At 53.6% G+C, this 16,794-nt stretch overlaps 1 protein-coding gene and 2 long non-coding RNA genes across 6 annotated transcripts in view; 2 read left to right on the plus strand and 1 right to left on the minus strand.

The window, feature by feature from the left end:
• Lipc (lipase, hepatic) overlaps positions 1 to 16,794 on the minus strand; it is a 114,581-nt gene that overhangs the window by 61,108 nt on the left and 36,679 nt on the right. The window lies entirely within an intron of this gene.
• On the plus strand, positions 2,701 to 16,655 carry LOC106149602. 2 transcript variants are annotated; one of them, XR_001235906.1, is made up of 3 exons: positions 2,701 to 2,820; positions 4,478 to 4,781; positions 14,332 to 16,655. It is a non-coding gene; the product is annotated as an uncharacterized LOC106149602 (long non-coding RNA). The 2 variants fall into 2 exon arrangements; XR_001235905.1 differs by lacking the exon at positions 2,701 to 2,820 and having other exon boundaries at positions 3,750 to 4,603; positions 4,679 to 4,781.
• Positions 12,454 to 13,858, plus strand: LOC106149601. Its single transcript, XR_001235904.1, has 2 exons — positions 12,454 to 13,286; positions 13,405 to 13,858. It is a non-coding gene; the product is annotated as an uncharacterized LOC106149601 (long non-coding RNA).

Genomic DNA, 16,794 nt, shown 5'->3' on the forward strand with positions numbered 1-16,794 from the left:
GGCTCCCCGTGCGCTGGGGGCCCACCCTCCGGGAGCCGGCAGGCAGAAAGCTAACCAGCCCGAAGGCTGGCGCTCCCCGCCCACAGCTCCCTGTGCGCCGGAAGCATCCTTCCAGGGAACCGGAATGCTTCTACTCAGCTTTTTATGTGTGGCCCTATGTATGTATGTATGCATCCATGTATCCATCTATCACCTGTCTGTCTGTCTATCAGTTGGTATAAATTGCAAACCATAAAGTCTAATGTATGCCTTTCGGGCCGGGCTCAAATGTGGGTCAAGCATATATGGAAACTTTATTGCTGGTCTGTTTACTTCGGTTCTCTGAGGTGCCCCAGTTTTGTGACATAATTTTAGTGGAACTAAAGTTGGACAGCGATAGGATAGATCCACAGTAGCAGATGCCGGGCCAAGCCAGCTGACACGGGCGGGCTGGGTGAGGGCAGAGTGGGCAGGGTGTGGCGGTGGAGGGAACTCCTCCCAGCGGCCTCCTCCTGCCAAGTGTATTTTGCTAAGAAAGCCCTGATGTGGCAATGGGTGCTTTCGCTCTGATGATGACGTGGGCGGGCGTGTGGGAAGCACCCTTGTTATGAGCTTGGTTATGAAGTCAGCTCTCTTTCTTTGACAGTGTGAAAGCTCTGGGTGGTGGGAGGGATGGAAGAGACGCAGAGCTGAGAGGGTCACCAGGGGAATGCAGACTGTGACGTGCACTGCTCGTCTGCCTGGGGCACCTCCCGCTCCAGCATCCCCTTGGGGACCGCCGCCCCGTTCTGCTTGCATTCAAGGAGAAAACAAGCCTCTAAAATAAGGGAACACACAAATGAACTTCAGGCACCCGTGACGTTAGGATGGAGCCACATGTGTGGGGCAGAGCAGATTTCCAAGGCCCTAGATTTGGTTTCTTAGAACTTTATCACTGGACGGTGGCAGCCGAGAGAACAGGACTGAGGCCAGGCCACCCTGAGGGGGAATCTGGGTTTTATGGACTGTGGTCTTCGGCAATAAGCCAGCCTTTCTGGATTGTCCTTCTCTACGAAATGGGAGGAAATGATGTCGCTGCTACCTAATATGTTTGTCGGAGGAGAGTTTAAGAATGGGATGGCGCTCCTGGGAGAGGCTGAGGCAGGAGAATCAAGGAGAGTTTGAGGCCAGCCTGGGCTTTGTAGTGATTTCAAGTCCAGCCTGGGCTACATAGCAAGACCCTGTCTCAAAAAACCAAAACCAAAACCAAAGTCACCCCCCAGGACCTCCCCAAAATTGGGGAATGCTTAGCACAGACCTGCCGCATAGCAAGAGGAAAGTGATGAGAGTATGTTTCTATCATAGCTCCCTATGTATAACAGCAATCTCATGTGGTAACCTTGATCTATTCCAGCTGTAATAATAAAGCGCGTGTAGTCTCCAGGGTCCTAGCAGAGAGCACTGGGTAGGCTTCACGCACGGCCGACCTCTGCGACCTGCCCTGCACAAAGGGAGCGGATGGGCCCGAGGATCTTTCCGGGGCTGAGATTCCAAGTGGCTGCAGGTCAGCGTGCGGAGGGCAGCGTGCTTCTAGGGGAAGGGCTGGGGCACCGCGCCCTGCTGCCAGAGGGGGTGGTGCCTCTGCACTTGGCCAAGACCGAGCCTCTCTGTGCCAGGGCAGGCTGAACAATGAACGCTCTGTTGCTTGCTGGGACCGCGTCAAGGTGTCCAACTGGGTCAGAGCTGCAGCTTCAGGGCAGGCCCCAGCTCCGGGCCGCCTGTGAAAGTGCAGGCGGAGGCCTCCCCACCCCCAGGTCCGTGGCAGCCCGGAAGGATCGATGTGACTCACGTGGCAGGTGGCACTTCTGGCACCACTGAGCTGTCCCTGGATCAGCAGCCCTGCGCTGTCTTAGCGCTCCAAGGCTGACATCCGCAGCCGGTGTAGCATGCGGAACGAACGGCAGGTTCCCCAGAGGCCTGGCTCGCTGCGCCTGCTCCCTGCCTTAGCAAACCCTGTCCTGCTGGCCCCGGCCCTGGTATTGAGCAGCGACACCACTTAGGAGTCTGTCACAAGCGCCCTGGTGTTGGGAACGGGTGGGGGCAGACAGGACAGTGTCAACTCACTGCAGCAGGAAGTCTGCCAGGCACCTTTATGTCATTTTGCCTCTCCAACTTCACAGCCACCGTCGTGTTATTAGTCCCACTTTCCAAGCCGGGAAACTGAGGCTTGGCGTGGAGTGACCTGCCCACGATGTTAGAGCTCCTTAGAGCAAGGGTTAGAACTCTGGATGTCTTGTGGAAGCCCTGGGCTTGGGGGACTCTGGGACAAAGACACTGTCACATCTCCCTTCTGCTCAGCAGCACTGATGACTTCCTGAGGCGCCCGTTTCTGCCCTGCGAGCTTCGGGTGTTCTTTGCAGCCAGGCAGGGTGGTGTGGGCAGGACGTCTGTCCTCCGGTGGTGGCGTGGCTGTCAGAGCTGAAGTCAGGAGGGGGCTCTTTGCACCTGTCCTTCAAGAGTGCTTTTGTTACTTTGCCCTCAGATGTTACATAAATTTGAGAATGACTTCCAGGCTCCAATCCAGAAGCCCCTGCAAACTCCATTCCTTCCCCTGGTCCCTGGGTTCCCCTTCCAGAGCAGGTGAGCTGGGCCGGCTTCCCCGGTGAGACTGTAATCCTCGCGCCCTAGCTCTGGGCCCTGGATAACTGTGTGCGTTTCTCCTGCCCCTAACAGCCGGTCGGTCGGCAGCCAGCCGATCGTCAGAACCGGGCCACGGCTCACACCTGTGCCGCCACCCCCCTTTGGTGCTGCTCAGGACGCACAGGGGCTTCGCCCACGCCCACCTGGGGTCACCGAGATTGGGTGAGAGAAGGAGCGTGTCTCCATATTTCACGCTGTGTCATTTATCGTCATCTGCAGAGTGGCAGTTAGAGGTCGTGAGATTATCGGGGATAAACACTTTCTAAAAATACAAGTGTTGCTAGCGTGATGGGCCAGATCTGGAGAGGGGCGCTGACTCCCTCCCAAGGTGAGGAGATGGGGTGATTATCCGGTGAGCAGCTGGCTCCCGCAGGCTCCCAGGGCCAAGTATTTGTGATGCCCGCCCGCCCACTCAGCCACCACGGGGGCATTCAAGGGCCCCTGAATAATATTTCCAGGTTAGCTGGAGGGGACACGGGATTTCAGAAAACGAACAGCACCAATGTTCTTTACTTCTTTTCTGGCAGAAACCTCTAGGGTCTTTGAGGGGGGGACAGGGCCAGAAGTTAAGCGTGCCGTGGGCCGCTGGCAGCAGTCCGCTGCCCTTCAAGTCCCTCTCTGGTCACCCTGCACCTGCCCCCTCCCCACCTACTTGGGGTTACGTCCCCACTCCGTCACTCCTGCGGCCCTTTGACAGGAGTTTCCTAAACTGCTCGAGACTCATTCTTTCGGTTTTAAAGATGCATTGAACCGTAGCCCTTGTCTCAGATCAGTTTTGGATTAAAAAAAGAATTTAGTATCACAAAGCACCTGGGGCACATTAGGGGCCCAGAGAGTGTAATTTTTCTTCCTAGTATTAGTAGGTCATCGCTGAAAAAGCTACTTAACACAGTGCTGCTGAATGCGAGAAGCTTGTAACCCTTGCCGCCTGCCTCCTTGAATCCTAAACAGCTGAATTTCAGGCCGGAGGGAAGATAGTTTTGGAGAGGTGACAGTGTTGAGTGGTGTTCAGATTCTATTACAGAGGTAACCATCCCTATAGCTAACAGAGATGTTATCTGTGTCTGTAAGGGGCAGATATTATTGTCTACCTGGTGTTCTAAAATAGAAGGCCAAGAGAAGCCCAGGTGTGACTTTGGCAGTTTACAGTGCCTTTGGTCCCAAACGGCTTTACCAGGGAGCCGTCAGTATCGTATACATTTTGCAGGTGACAAAACCAGACATGAAGGTGAAGTTCTTCTCGCAAACGATACAACTGGGACCCCTATGTCTTGTTTCTCTCCCCAGGGAATCATCCCTGGGTTGTGAGAGTGCACAGAGGTGCAGCCCTCGGGGAGGAACCCTCAGGTACCTTGAAAAGGAATCTGCGAGGGGAGGACACTTGCTCCTGTGTGCTGTCATTTTACCCCAAGACTGGACCCTTTATGGTGAAGACCCAAACCTGAGCTTTGTTTCTCTGACACAGTTTAGACAAGGGATGGGTCAGAGAGGCCCCTGCCAAGGATTCCTGGCAGAGATAGACAAGATAGGGCTTGGGCCTACGCATCTCCAGGGAGCCTAACTCTGAGGGTGAGGGCGTTCCTACCGGCTGCAGAGACAGTGCGGGCACAAGAGGGGCCCTTCCACACACCTGGCGGGACACCCAGGGCCCAAAGGCCTTCATAAGTAGCTCTTGGTGAATGGCAGGGACGAGGAGAGGGAGGCATACGGCCATGTGTAATTCAGCTGCCGCTTGCACTGTGGACACGAACCGCCGAGCTCCTGAGCTAGAAGGAGCCTTAGGAATTGAGTCACCTTGTCGCCTTACTTTACCTGCCAGGAAACTGGGACCGGAAGAGGGGAGCAAGCTGCCCAGGGCCCCGGCTAGGGCAACAGGACTCCGTGGTGCAGCCACGGGCCCCCACAGCACTCGGCTCGATGTCCTCAGAGCAGCTGTGTGATCCAGGTGATGCGTCAGAGGCACTGGAGGGCAGCGGGGAAGAAAATCCTATAAAACCCGCTAACTGCCCATTTATTTCAGTCCCAGCTCCCGAGAAAGCGGCTGCTGACTGGCGGTGTGTGCCCGGGAAGCGCTATAATTAGTCGGCTTGTTGAGGCTTACTGTTCTAGAGCAAGACTGTCAGGTAGGAGCTAGTGTAATGGGGCTGAGATCCGGGAGACAGAAACGCGGTCAGTTTGCGGGGCTGAGCCGCCTGGAAGCGTTTGTTGAGGGGCTGCCTTTTGCCTCGGAAACCTGCCGGCGCACCCCCCTCGGTGGCCCTGTTTCAGGGGCCCCACGAAAACCGTGCTGTTACCACTACTAAAAATAATAGCTTTGGTTTCCTGAGCACGTGCCTCCTGCTCCTCAGCACCCGAGCCCGTGAGGGACAGGCGCGAGCTTCCTTCACACCTGGGGGGAGCGAATCCTGCGAGGGGAGGTCGTTCACCTACTGAGGATCGCTTTGCCTCCAAATGGTACAGCCAGAGCTCGAACCCAGGGCTCCGACTCTAGGGACCAAGCGGTCACAGGGCTCCGAACTCAGCACCTATGGACACCAGAGCAGCCGTGAGGGTCTGAGCACGAGTCCAGCGTGGGGCTTCTGGGCGTCAGGTGAAGATCTTTCCCTGAGGTCGGGGCAGCGCTAGAGAGAGACGGGAAGCATCCTCAGTGTCCTCATTGCAGCAAGATGCCCACAGAAGGGACCACACGGCGGGCCTGGCTCCACAGTCCCTGTGCATGTGTCCCCCGCTCTGGGCCTGACCCCTGGTTCGGTGTCCGGCTCCCTAGCTGGAGCTCTGCGTCCGTGCCGGGTTCCCCCGACCCAACGCGGGCAAATGAAACTTCTTTGGCTCCCGCGGGCCGAGGCGCAGGTTTTCCAGACCACAGGCTGGGCCCATGTGCTCCTGCTCGGGTGCCCTCGGACGTGTTGCCTGTCCTGTCCGTCTGCTGGGACCCGAGAGCTGTTGTCTACCGAGGTTGCTTTGATTCTGTGCCTCGCAGTGTGTGCTGTGCAGGCCACGAACATCGGCTGCACACCTGGTCCTGCCAGCCACACTGTCTGCCCGGTGGGGACCTTGTCTTGAGGAGCCGTGTCTCCGGTAGAGGAGGGATACTCGCTGGCTGGCAGGAAGCAGAGGCAATCAGAGAGGTGCTGACCCGGGTGACCAGCCATCCCGGTTTGCGTGGGGCCGACCTGATTTGGTATCCCAAGTCCTGCACACTGGAAACCCCGAGTCCCAGGAAAACCAGGGCAGCTGCTCACGCCATGCTCGGCCTGGGCGCTGCCAGCAATGCTCTGGGTGAGCCCTGTCCAGGTGGAGCGGAGGGAGAGGGAGGAGGAAACACCAGCCAAACGAGAGCAGTGCAAGAGCAGCAGCAGGAGAGGCGGCAGGGTGCCCGGGCAGAGGGAAGAAGTTTATGCGGGGTTAAAGCGCTCACTGGCACCCACTTCTAGGAAGCCGTGTGGGAGCTGGTTCCCTGGATGAATCGATTGTGGAGGTAAGGGGAGAGGCTTGTGCTATGGCACACCCCTGGGTGCCAGTGTGCCCATCCGTACAATGTCGATGCCCTCCGACGTCTGCTACGTGGGCCTCGGCGTGCAAGTTTTCATGCGGTCCACGGCAGGTGGCCCAGTGGCTCTGGAGGAAGGGGTGCTGGCCGAGCTGGCCTGTGCCTGTCCCACTTGTCCCTGAGCGCCTGGCTGGCTGTGGGACCTCTCCGCTGTCATGGCCTGTGCAGCAGGGGTGGCAAGGTCTTCCCCGGCGTGCGGGTGCCGCACCGCACTGTCCTGCCCACACTTTGCCCTCTCGGCTGTCTTCCTCCTCTGCCTCTTGCTGCTTGGCCTGGCTGGGTTCTTGGAGCCAGCTCAAGCCCCCCAGAACCACGGCTGGTAACCCCTCCTCCCCGTGGGCTCCTCGCTCCTGCCTGCTGTGTGTGCTGGAGTGCCCAAGTCCTACCTCAGCGTGTCCCTGGCACTCTCCTTTCGCAGACGGTCTTAATCAGCTGCCTCTGAATTGGGGGCAGTGTTGCCCAGTGGTTGGAGTCTAAGCCCTACAGAGAGACAGTACCTGGGCTCAGAACCTGGTACTGACACTGACTGGCTGCGGCAACTTGGGGGAATTACAGCCTGGCCCCGTGCCTCAGTTTCCCCACCAGTGCAAAGGGATGAGAATAGTACGCATCAAGGTAAATTACTGTGAAGGTAAATAATTAATATCGGTAAAGCCCTCCCCGGCACCAGGCCTGGCCCGAGGTAAATACATGTGAGCGTCTGTTACATAAACACAACGGGTCATCCTGGAGAGCTTTGCTCACACCAAGTAGGGCATCACCCGTGGCAGCGCCTCTGGCTTCTCTGAGGCAGGGACTGATGTCAGGGATCTCCGCGGCTGGTGCCTGGGAAGGTTTTAGGTCCTGGAGCTCAAGGTGCCGCCACAGATGTAGTTGGGATCAAACAGTGAGAGGGGACAGTGGGGGACAAAAGGGAACTGACACAAAGGGGCACCTGTGTGCATCCCGTACCAGCACCCAGCCGGGGGCACACAGCTCCTCAGTGTTCATTGACTGACGCTTGTGAACTCCAAGGGAGAGTCTCCCAAAATTCCCCTCAAGATTTCTTTTTTTTTTTTCCCCCAATACTGGGAGTTGAACCCAGGACCTTGTGCGTACCAGGCAGGCGCTGTGCCACTGAGCTACACCCCTGTCTGAAACAGCTCTGCTTTCAAGAAGAGAGTCACCTCAGACATCAGTTTGAAAAGACAATGGAACTCAAAGGTGATCTAGAGTCATTGGGAATGTCACTTTAAACGCCCCCTTTAAGTACAGTGAGGATGAAGACAGTTGATGAACAGATAAATCTTCCAGAGAACAAATTAGAAAATGTTCGGTTTTCTTGTTTCAATAGCAATTCTCACAGAGTTATTAAATTACGAATACTAAGTAAGAAAAAAGCAGACTCATTAAAAATTGATTTAGGACAACTTCAGCTTGCTAAGAGATATTTTTATTCAATACCATTATCAGAGGCAGCTGTGCTCTCTAACTCCTCAAATTTATTTAAAAAATAGATAAAGAACCCATTCTCTTTTCTCTCTGTGGCTTGTTTTGCAGAATGGAGTCCAAATGCTGAAGGTGTGTGTATGTGTGTGTGTGTGTGTGTGTGTATGTGTGTGTGTGTGAAAGAGAGAGAGAGAAAGAGAGAGAGAGGGAGGGAGGGGTATTGCTCCTGGGAAACCTCTGCTGAGTACCAAATCCCCTTCCACCTCCTGGATCCTGGAAGTGGCTCTGAAAACGGCAGGGTTAACGTGACAGTTGCTCTTTTGCTAATATCGGCTCTGAGCTCCCTGCGTTGGAAGGGTCCTAGACTAGCTCTGCCCATCCACCGCTTTATAGCCCTGCACTGGTTACTAATGGTCATTTCTCAATCCTTTTGATGTCGGTAAACTGGGGTTTGGCAGAAGGGGTGCCGCACCTCTTGCTCAGTGTGACAGGTTTAATTCCAGTAAGGATAAAAGTGAACTCAAGATCACTGAATATATGTGCTAATTTTGGAGAACTTAAGTTTGCTGGCTTTGAGGAATTTTGTCTCATCCAAGTGTCATGTAAAAGTGTGCAGAGAGGAACTCCACCCACCATCCGGATTCCCCCAGCCAGTGCTGCCTGAGTGAGAGGCTCCCTGATGCCTGTGCAGGAGGCAGGGGTGTGCGTAGCCGCCAGGGCCTGGGTCTCAGGAAGAACCATTTAATCTGTGCAGAGCTCGGGTGAGAAGAGGGTCGCTTCACGAGGCCCCAGCGGTGCAGAGTCAGGACTCCAAAGCGGTTTCCTGAACTGGGTGTCATGGCGCATGCTGTAATCCCAGCACTCTGGGAGGCTGGGGCAGGAGGATGGTAAGTTTAAACCAAGCCTGAGCAACTTAGCAAATTAGTGAGACCTTGTCTCAAGAAGAAAAAAAAAATGCTAAGGACGTAACAGTGCAAAGGGCACAGCCGGATTCAATCCCAGCACTCCCTGCCCCCAAGCTATTTCAAAAGTCCTCAGACCTAGGGCGAAGGACTTGGTTAATCATCAGCTCTGCAGAGTTTTCCATTCGCTGGGACCGAGTGAGCAGGAAGCTGCTCCTGATAACCTCAGGGTGGTGGCAGCTAAGAGACCAGGGCGCTTTTCCGGGTCTGCTTTTAGTCCTTACAACAGCCCAAGAGGGGGATTAGTCGCCCACTTTACAGAGGCAGTGGTGAGGCTGAGGGGTCAGGTAACTCTCCGTGCCCAAGGGAGCTTTGCCACCTCTCTGCACATGTACTGGCCCCGTGTGGGGGCCTGAGCCAGCCGTGGAGGATCCCGGGAGCCTGGAAGACAGCGACAGCCCAGTTCATTGCCTTGCGATTATTTTAAAAGAGAACGCAGCAGTGCCTGGACCGGCTCTGAAAGGGCAGAAGAATCCGATCCACTGCCTCCAGGGCGGAGACCTAGGCCGGGGACAAGGCTAAGAGGGAGACTTTTCACCATACATCACTTTGTACGTTTTATGATTTGGAACATGTGAATGGTGTACCTTATTGTACCTTGGGCATGATTCTACATGAGTCCATGTGGGTGTTCTTTGGAAGGCTGCCTACTGCTCTTCTACATGGATGCACCGGGTTTTATTTCCCCAGCGCCTTGTTAACAAACATGTAAATTGTTTCTAGTCTTTTGCTACATATGTAGCGAACCCAACAGTGAATATTGTTCATAGCTCTTCTCATATATGTGCAGGTCAGTCTGTGAGATAAACATTTTTACAAGTGCGATTGCAAAGGATTATTTTCTTTTTTGGTACTGGGAGTTGAACTCAGGCCCTTGCACTTGCCAGGCAGGTGCTTGTGCCACTAAGCTATATTCCTGACCCTGCGAAGGATATTTGTGTATCTTTAAGTTTGTTAAAAATTGTATGTTCAGTTTAAATTTTGTAATAATCGTTCAGGGAAACTGCAACTTTGTGGGCACCATAAGTATCCTCTGAGGTTGTGTCTTTTTGGTGGAAGGTTTGCAAGTAGCCAACCCCAGAGTGTTATTTAGTTCTCCTTGCTATTGACTGGCTGCTGTCCTATCACCCACACCCGGCAGATGCACCAACATTCCCCCGTGGTAATCTCAGTGTCCTTAGTTTTGTTCTTCTTAAAGCCCGGAAAAAAAACAACAAAAAAGCCCCGAGATCCCTAAGATGCCACCAAATCGCCCTGCACCTTCTAAGGCTTTGTCAATACAGTATTAAATTAAGTTATATAACTGTAGGAGATATGACATATTAAGAGTTTAAACTAAAAAAAGATCATTTGTAGGCATTTTTCTGACCACGCCTGAAATTCACATTTTTTTCACAATTCACTGGAGGTCTAGGAATGTAACCCCTTGAGTTTTGGGGGTTCACTGTAAGAATGATATGATCTAGATTTGTGTTTTTTAAAGAAAAGTTTAAATGTAAAAGAGCAATTGTAGTGAATAATATGGTACTTATATAAACTGTTTCAGGGACTCTGCTTAATAAAAATTGGTAATGAATATTTACATGTTTTTAAAAAAAGATAAAATTTGAGAGCTATTGGCACCCTGTCCCTGAGGGCATTTCGTTATCCCCGCACCATGAGGCGGGAGGTTGTTGGGGAAGGTTTTAGCGACTCGGAACACATCTCTTCAGAGACAGTGAATTCTGTGGAGAGCCACAGGGATGGCGCTTGGGCTCTCGGGGGCAGCTGGGGGGCCTTGTAACTCTTGAGCATCTGTCAGTTTCTACCAGGACTGGACAGTGTCCTAGCTGATCAACCTGTGCCTACTTATCGAGAATCTTGTGGTGTGTCCTGCTCTTAATCAGGAACTGTGGAGATCATCAGGATTCAAATACACTGGACCTGTCCCCAAGAAATCTGTGATCTAACCGGGCAGCTCTGAAATCCCTTGTGAGGAGAGAACCAACTGTAATAAGCCACGAATCCTAAGTTCTTGGGAGGCCAACTAAAATCTTGTTCCGGGAGTTCTGGGAGCCAGGTCACGTGCAGTTGGTGTGATCTTGGGAAGCCTTCTCAGACAAAGCAGAATTGGAGGTCACCTCAAAGAGCAATAAGATTTTGCTGGGTTAACAAGATGGTGGATATTAGAGGTGAAAGACACGGTCTCAGGAGACAGGGTCTCTCTATGCATTTCAGGCTGGCCTTGAGCTCACTTTGTAGCCAGGCTGGTCTTGAACTTGCAACGATCTTCCTGCCTCAGCCTCCCAAGTGCTGGGATTACAGGCTTGCGCCACCATGCGGGCACGATCTTAATTTTCAAGCAGCAGTTGATTTGTGCTGACTACATACCAGCATGCATCACACAAGCATCATGTGCTGCCTCGTGCTCTGGACCTCCGGAACTCAGATGCTCAGAACCCGCCCGCCTGTGTGTCTCCTTTCATACAGAAGCAAATGAAGACTAAGAGTGTTTAATGTCGGCGCTCGTGTCCTAACTGTTGTACTTTCCCAGTCTCAGCACTGGAGAGCAAACACACAGAAGGGAAAACACATAAAGCCCACCCAGGACATAGAACAGAGGCCTCTCTACCCAAGATGAATCCGGCACTAGACCTCAGGACTATAATTGTCTGAGCCACATTCCTCTGTAACAAAACAATTCTGTAGGAAAAGATGACATTTCTGTGGTCTGGAATGTCATGCCTCATACAAGCACTATTTATTTTTTTTCTCCCCGCATATTACAGTCTGCACTGACATTATTAAGGTAATCACACAGACCTAGAAGAAACAGAAGAATGCAATTGATTATTTTTATTGCTGCAGAAGCCTTTTGTAGGCAGGCTGGACAGAGACCCAATTTCATTTGCTTGTAATATTGCAAGCGCTGTTAATTGCCTGTCTTTAGTAAAAGATAGAGACAAAAGGAACAATCAAAGGTATTTATTAGGAATTCTGTTTGGGCAAATTAGCTTCACATCCCAGTGGCCTTCCTCTCCGCACAGAACCCCACAACCGTGCCTCAGGAATGACAGCCGTGACATCGCCTCTCCTCCCGTTTCCACAGCTGTTTCCAGCGATGTCTCTACAGTACTATTGAACTGGTTATTTTCAGGCTGAATTTTTTTCCCCTGCAGAGCTTGAGTTATCAGTGGATTGCTATTCAATTCAATTTAGTCGTTATGACAGTTGGAATAACTACACTGCATCTTAATGTGTGCGTCTCACGCATAAATCACATTGTTTGCCAAGCAATAATAAGCAAAGAAGCTGCTAAGAGGCTGAAGATCAGCCCTGGAAGGCTGGTCTCACAAGCTGGAAAGTGGGAATTCATCAAGTATCTGAATGTCCCATGGCCCCTGGCTTCAGTTCTAGGGTTCAGAGACCATCAGAATATAAGTCGTACTATTAGTGCTTAATGGATCTTTGCTGACAGTGTCCCTTTCGTGTTTGTGCAAGTTACCTTCACTCTGTAGTCTGATGAACATTTTCTCACTGTAATGGCTTCTGTCTAGATGTCCCCTAAAGCCTCATGAGGTCATAGGTGGGGCTTTTTCAGAGGTGGCTGGATCTACAGTGCGTGATGTGGGCTTAAGGGTGGGTGGTTACTAGATCAGCCCACTAATTGGTCTGGCACCTACCCTAAGCCCAGTAGCCTAGACAGACTATAAAAGGGGCAGGAAAAAACCTGCTAAGGTCACTTGGACTTGCTGCTTACTGTCTTCTGCCTGCCCTGCTTAGCCATGAACTCTTTCTCCTCTGCGATGCCTCTCTGCCAGGCCACCCTGCCTTGGAGCCAGCCAACCATGGACTGAAACCTCTACAAACCGTCAGCCAAATAAACCTCTTCCCCTTTAACTTGGGGTATTGGGTATTTCATCTCAGCACCGGGAAATGCAACTAAAAACTCAGAACCATGCTTGGTCTGGCTGCTGAGCTATGGTCCTGTGAATGTTATAAAACCAGTTTGCTGAGATTCTTGCAGGGTAAGGTGGGTCAGGGCCTGAAAAGAAAGCTGCTGGCAAGGCTGCCGGGAAGTGACTCTGACCAAAATGACCTTGGGCAATTTGCATGACTTCTCCATCCTCAGTTTCTCATCTGTAAAATGGGACTAAGTTGCAGTAATACTTCCACAATAGGGTAGTTAATGGATTAAATGAAAAAGAGCTTTGAAGTGCTTGGATCTCAGCTTCAGTAATGTGAGCTATATATGCTTGGAGGCACAGCAAGTGGTGGTGGAGTTATGAGTGATGCTTGGGGCATGCTGAGCTCTGGCAACGAGGGGGGACTGTGGGTGCAGACCCCTCTAGCTGGAGGAGGTTGAATGAACCGGACAGGAAGGTAGATCACCTCGTGGAGGAACTTAGAGACGCCTGCATGGGGCTCAAAGTTTCCATAAGAATGAGGCCAGTCCTCCAGGCTCTAGGGTCAGTGACACAGCAAGAACCGAGCCCGGAGGCCTGCTCCTGGGAGGGCGATCAGGCCTTTTACGCTAGCTGCTGCGAAATTCCATCACTGCTCAGCCGGGCAGTTCCCTAAATGAAGGCAAGCAGAAAACACTGGCATCTCTTCTTTTACCCCATCATCTCTGAGTCTCTGGGGCCGGCAGGGTGAACTCAGTCCTTTTCCTTTGCCCCTGTGCTCAGTCTCCTGCCCTCTGAACAAAAGTGAGCCCCGCCCGCCTTTTCTCTCTCAGCCCTTCCAGTCCCTCCCCCGGGTCACAGCGGGCTCCAGCCCTCAGGTAAGGCCGTCCCCTCCCTGGCTTCCTTCCTTCCCTTCTCTTAGGCTTATGGAGGCTCACACCGGCTCAGGAGCGGGTATCTACCGCCCCCTTCCCGAAGACTCAACCCAGAGAGAGCAGCGTCCTCCCTGGAAGAAAGGCTCCTAGGCTGCACACCCAGCGCCTGAAGGCTGGAGCGGGGGTGGGCAGCCCGTCACGGGGCCCGTGTGACGCCGCCACGCTGCAGGCCTGGCGGGTTCTGAGACGGGCTGCTCGCAAACGAGGCACGTGGGCCGGCTAGGATGAGCCGATTGTCGCAAAGGGCAGCAAGAGCCCTGGCACAGGAGCTCAAGCAGCTCAAGGGAAACAGCAAGGCCGAGCCGGGTGAGCCCCGCAAACAGCGACCCCGCAAACGTCCCCGCGCACTGCCGACTGCGGCGCATAGAACGTTTTCCAGTGCTCGGAGGGAGCCGCAGACCTGCGCCGCCCTTCGGTTCTGACCATCACCCTTCCTGGAAGGAAGCCTCAGCCGTGCGTCACAGGGGAGGAAACGAGGCACAGGAGGCTGCGAAGCTTGCCCAGAGGTCACGGGGCTGGCCTGGGCATGCAGGGCTTCTGCAAACTCCTGTGCATAGTATCCCTGTCGCTTACAACGCACCCCGTGCGCAAGGCCCACAGTGCGAAGGACTGACCCCGGATCACTGCGTCAGCCTCAGTTCACCCAGCTGCCGGAGGAGAGGCCTGGCTCCACCCTCTTCCGCATGTTAGGGCTGCGAGTGAAGGGCTTGGGTCTCTTTTTCACCTGCAGATACAAAGGGCAGAGAGGTTCTCAGCAGATGCTGGGAAGGCTGAGCGTGCGGCCCGAGGTCGGCGAGGCCCACGTGTGCGATTACACTCCGCACCTTTGGAAAGGTCGCAGCTGTGCTCCAGGCACAGAGGATGGGCTCCTCAGCGGCCGGTACCCAAGCACTGTGTCTCTTCCTCTGCTCCAGCCCCGGGACATGGAGAACGGCCATTTCCTTCACAACCCACGGAGGGGACTGTGGGTCACGTGGCTGAGCTGTGACCCTCCCATCCAAGCGCGCACCTTCCCAGCTGTGTCCGGTGTGGCTGTGACCAGACCCTGCTGACCGTGAGTCATAAACAAAAGTCGTGGCGTGTTCCCTTTACCGGCTTTGCCTCCACACAAGATAAAGGGTGGGAAACCACCGTGGCCTGCCGCGAGAGTCGGAGCTGACAGCCCAACCTGTCCAGGGCTGGGCAGTGAGATCGTCCTGAGGTGGCCCGGGTCACTGCACTCGGTGCAGGTCGGGGGCCTGGGGCGGACCTGGCTTTGTCCCTCCCGGCAGTGTGACCTAGGACATGCTGCCCGGCCCCTCGGCTCCCTCTCCTCTTGTTGTTGGAAGGATTTCCGTACATGGCGCCCCTGAAGCCCTGGCTGTGCCTGCCGTGCAGCAAGTTCACAGGAAATACAGACCAAACCCCTTGCTGGACCCGCTGGCACCAGAGAAATAGGAGCGGGGATAGGAGCGGGGACAGGAGCGGGGACGGCTTCTTCCCGCCCACCTCCCTGCTGCAGCCCAGACCCCGGCTCTGGACCCCTCCCTGAGAGCTGGCTCCGGTTTTGCCTGTGTCCCTCATGAGCGGCGCAGGAAGTGGGTGGGGACGGGCTTCTCACACCCACCGGCCCCCTGTGGGTCTCACTGCTTGTTTTCTTCACCATGGGGGCTCCTCACGCCCTCTAATGACTGTTTTCCTTCCACAGAGGCTGTATTTTTAGACAAAGCATTTCCTGATTCCCTGACAGGTCCCTCTGCCTCTCTCTGGGGACAGGAAGCCCACTCCAGAAGAAGGAACAGAGGAAATACAGGGACCCGGGCCCTGCCACCTTCCCTGCTCTGATCCCCCGACCTGGGGGAACCCTGGGGCGCGTGACTTCCTTCTGACTGCGGTGCTGCCAGCTCCCCTCTGCCATTGCTGGCGGGCAGGTGGCGGCCGTGGGACAGAGTTACCACAGACCCGTCCTTTCCCCCATCACGCCCGGCTTGGGACCGCCTCCTCCGCCTCGCTGGTGTCTCCACTGACCCGTGCATGGCTCACATGTCCCAGGCCCCACTCCTTTAATTGCAAAATGGAGACGAGTGCTTTGTGACCCTCACGCTTGGTGTAAAGGTGATATGAAAACCAGCATGCAAGGAAAACGCAGAGCTCTGTGCCTGACACTCAGCTGCTCTTATTATTTCTAATTTAAATAATGATGATGATTTAATTATATTTTAAATTTATAACTTTAAGAGTTCCGTAATTTGTCATTTAATTATAGTTATTTATGGATGTGCGCTCCCTCTTCCGCATGTCATGAGCCCCTCGAGTGAAGGGCTTGGGTCTCTTTTTCATCTGCAGATACAAAGGGCAGAGCAGGTTCTCAGCAGATGCTGGAAAGGCCGAGTGTGCTGCCTGACGTCTCTGAGGCCCAAGTGTGCGATTACACTCCGCACGTTTGGAAAGGTCGCAGCTGGGACAGGGCGGCTTGGCGGGGCATGCGGAAAGCAGCGAGAGGACTCTGCCCTGGCGGTGCTTCCGTGGGACCAGGAGGCGTTCAGATGAGGGACTGTGGCTGGACCCCTGGGGACTGCTGTGACTTCCCTTTCTCAGTCTCTGCACAGTGAAGGCTGAACGGCCACACATTTCTGTTTGGCTGAACGGTTCCTTCAGCTGAGTCACACTTTTGGAGCACTGACTCTAGGATACATCTCCATTTTCTGTCCCCTCCATCACTAGGATGTGTGTGGCACTCAGACTGCCCCTGCCTACGCCCAAGGCCATGACAGACATGACTAATGGATAGCAGCATCCGATCATTGTACAGTTTGTCTCTGCGCGGCAGCCATTCCTGAGAGGACAGAGTCCTAGTTGGGCTGACAACTGCTCATCATCTTTAGCTTAGACCTTAGATCGCTGGGTTGGTCCAAGGCTTCCCTGAATCTCAAAAGCTTGTAATCCGCCCCCCGCCCAATCCTACTGTGCCTCGTTGTGGAAGTTATTTCCCACCAACTGCTGAAAAGATTGGCACGTTGTTAGATGTTAGGTGTAAGGAGTTAAGCGTGAAGCGTGAGGAAGATAAAAAGTAGAAAGGACCCATCTCCACCTGCACCTCTCACATCGGAGGGAAGGGTTTAGAAGGAGCTCACGCTGCAGGTTCAGGTAGCAGGGTCACACGTGATTCTTTCTGCACTTTTGCTTTTACAGATTCTTTTTTTAAAGAGAAAAAAAGATACAACTTGTGAGGAGGTAATAAGCTATTTTTGACAACCCTTAGGCTGTAACTACTTATTAGATCCTTCTTGCATATCTCTGTCTTCCTGAGAAACCACTTTGAAGATACCACCACGTATTACAGCAGCCACTGATATTTTCCTACTAATCTATCCATAACTGTGTAAAGTTTGTAATGT

This window comes from Chinchilla lanigera, unplaced genomic scaffold (genome assembly GCF_000276665.1).
Source record: "Chinchilla lanigera isolate Chin_1 unplaced genomic scaffold, ChiLan1.0 scaffold00049, whole genome shotgun sequence".
In the NCBI taxonomy this organism is placed as follows: Eukaryota; Metazoa; Chordata; class Mammalia; order Rodentia; family Chinchillidae; genus Chinchilla; species Chinchilla lanigera.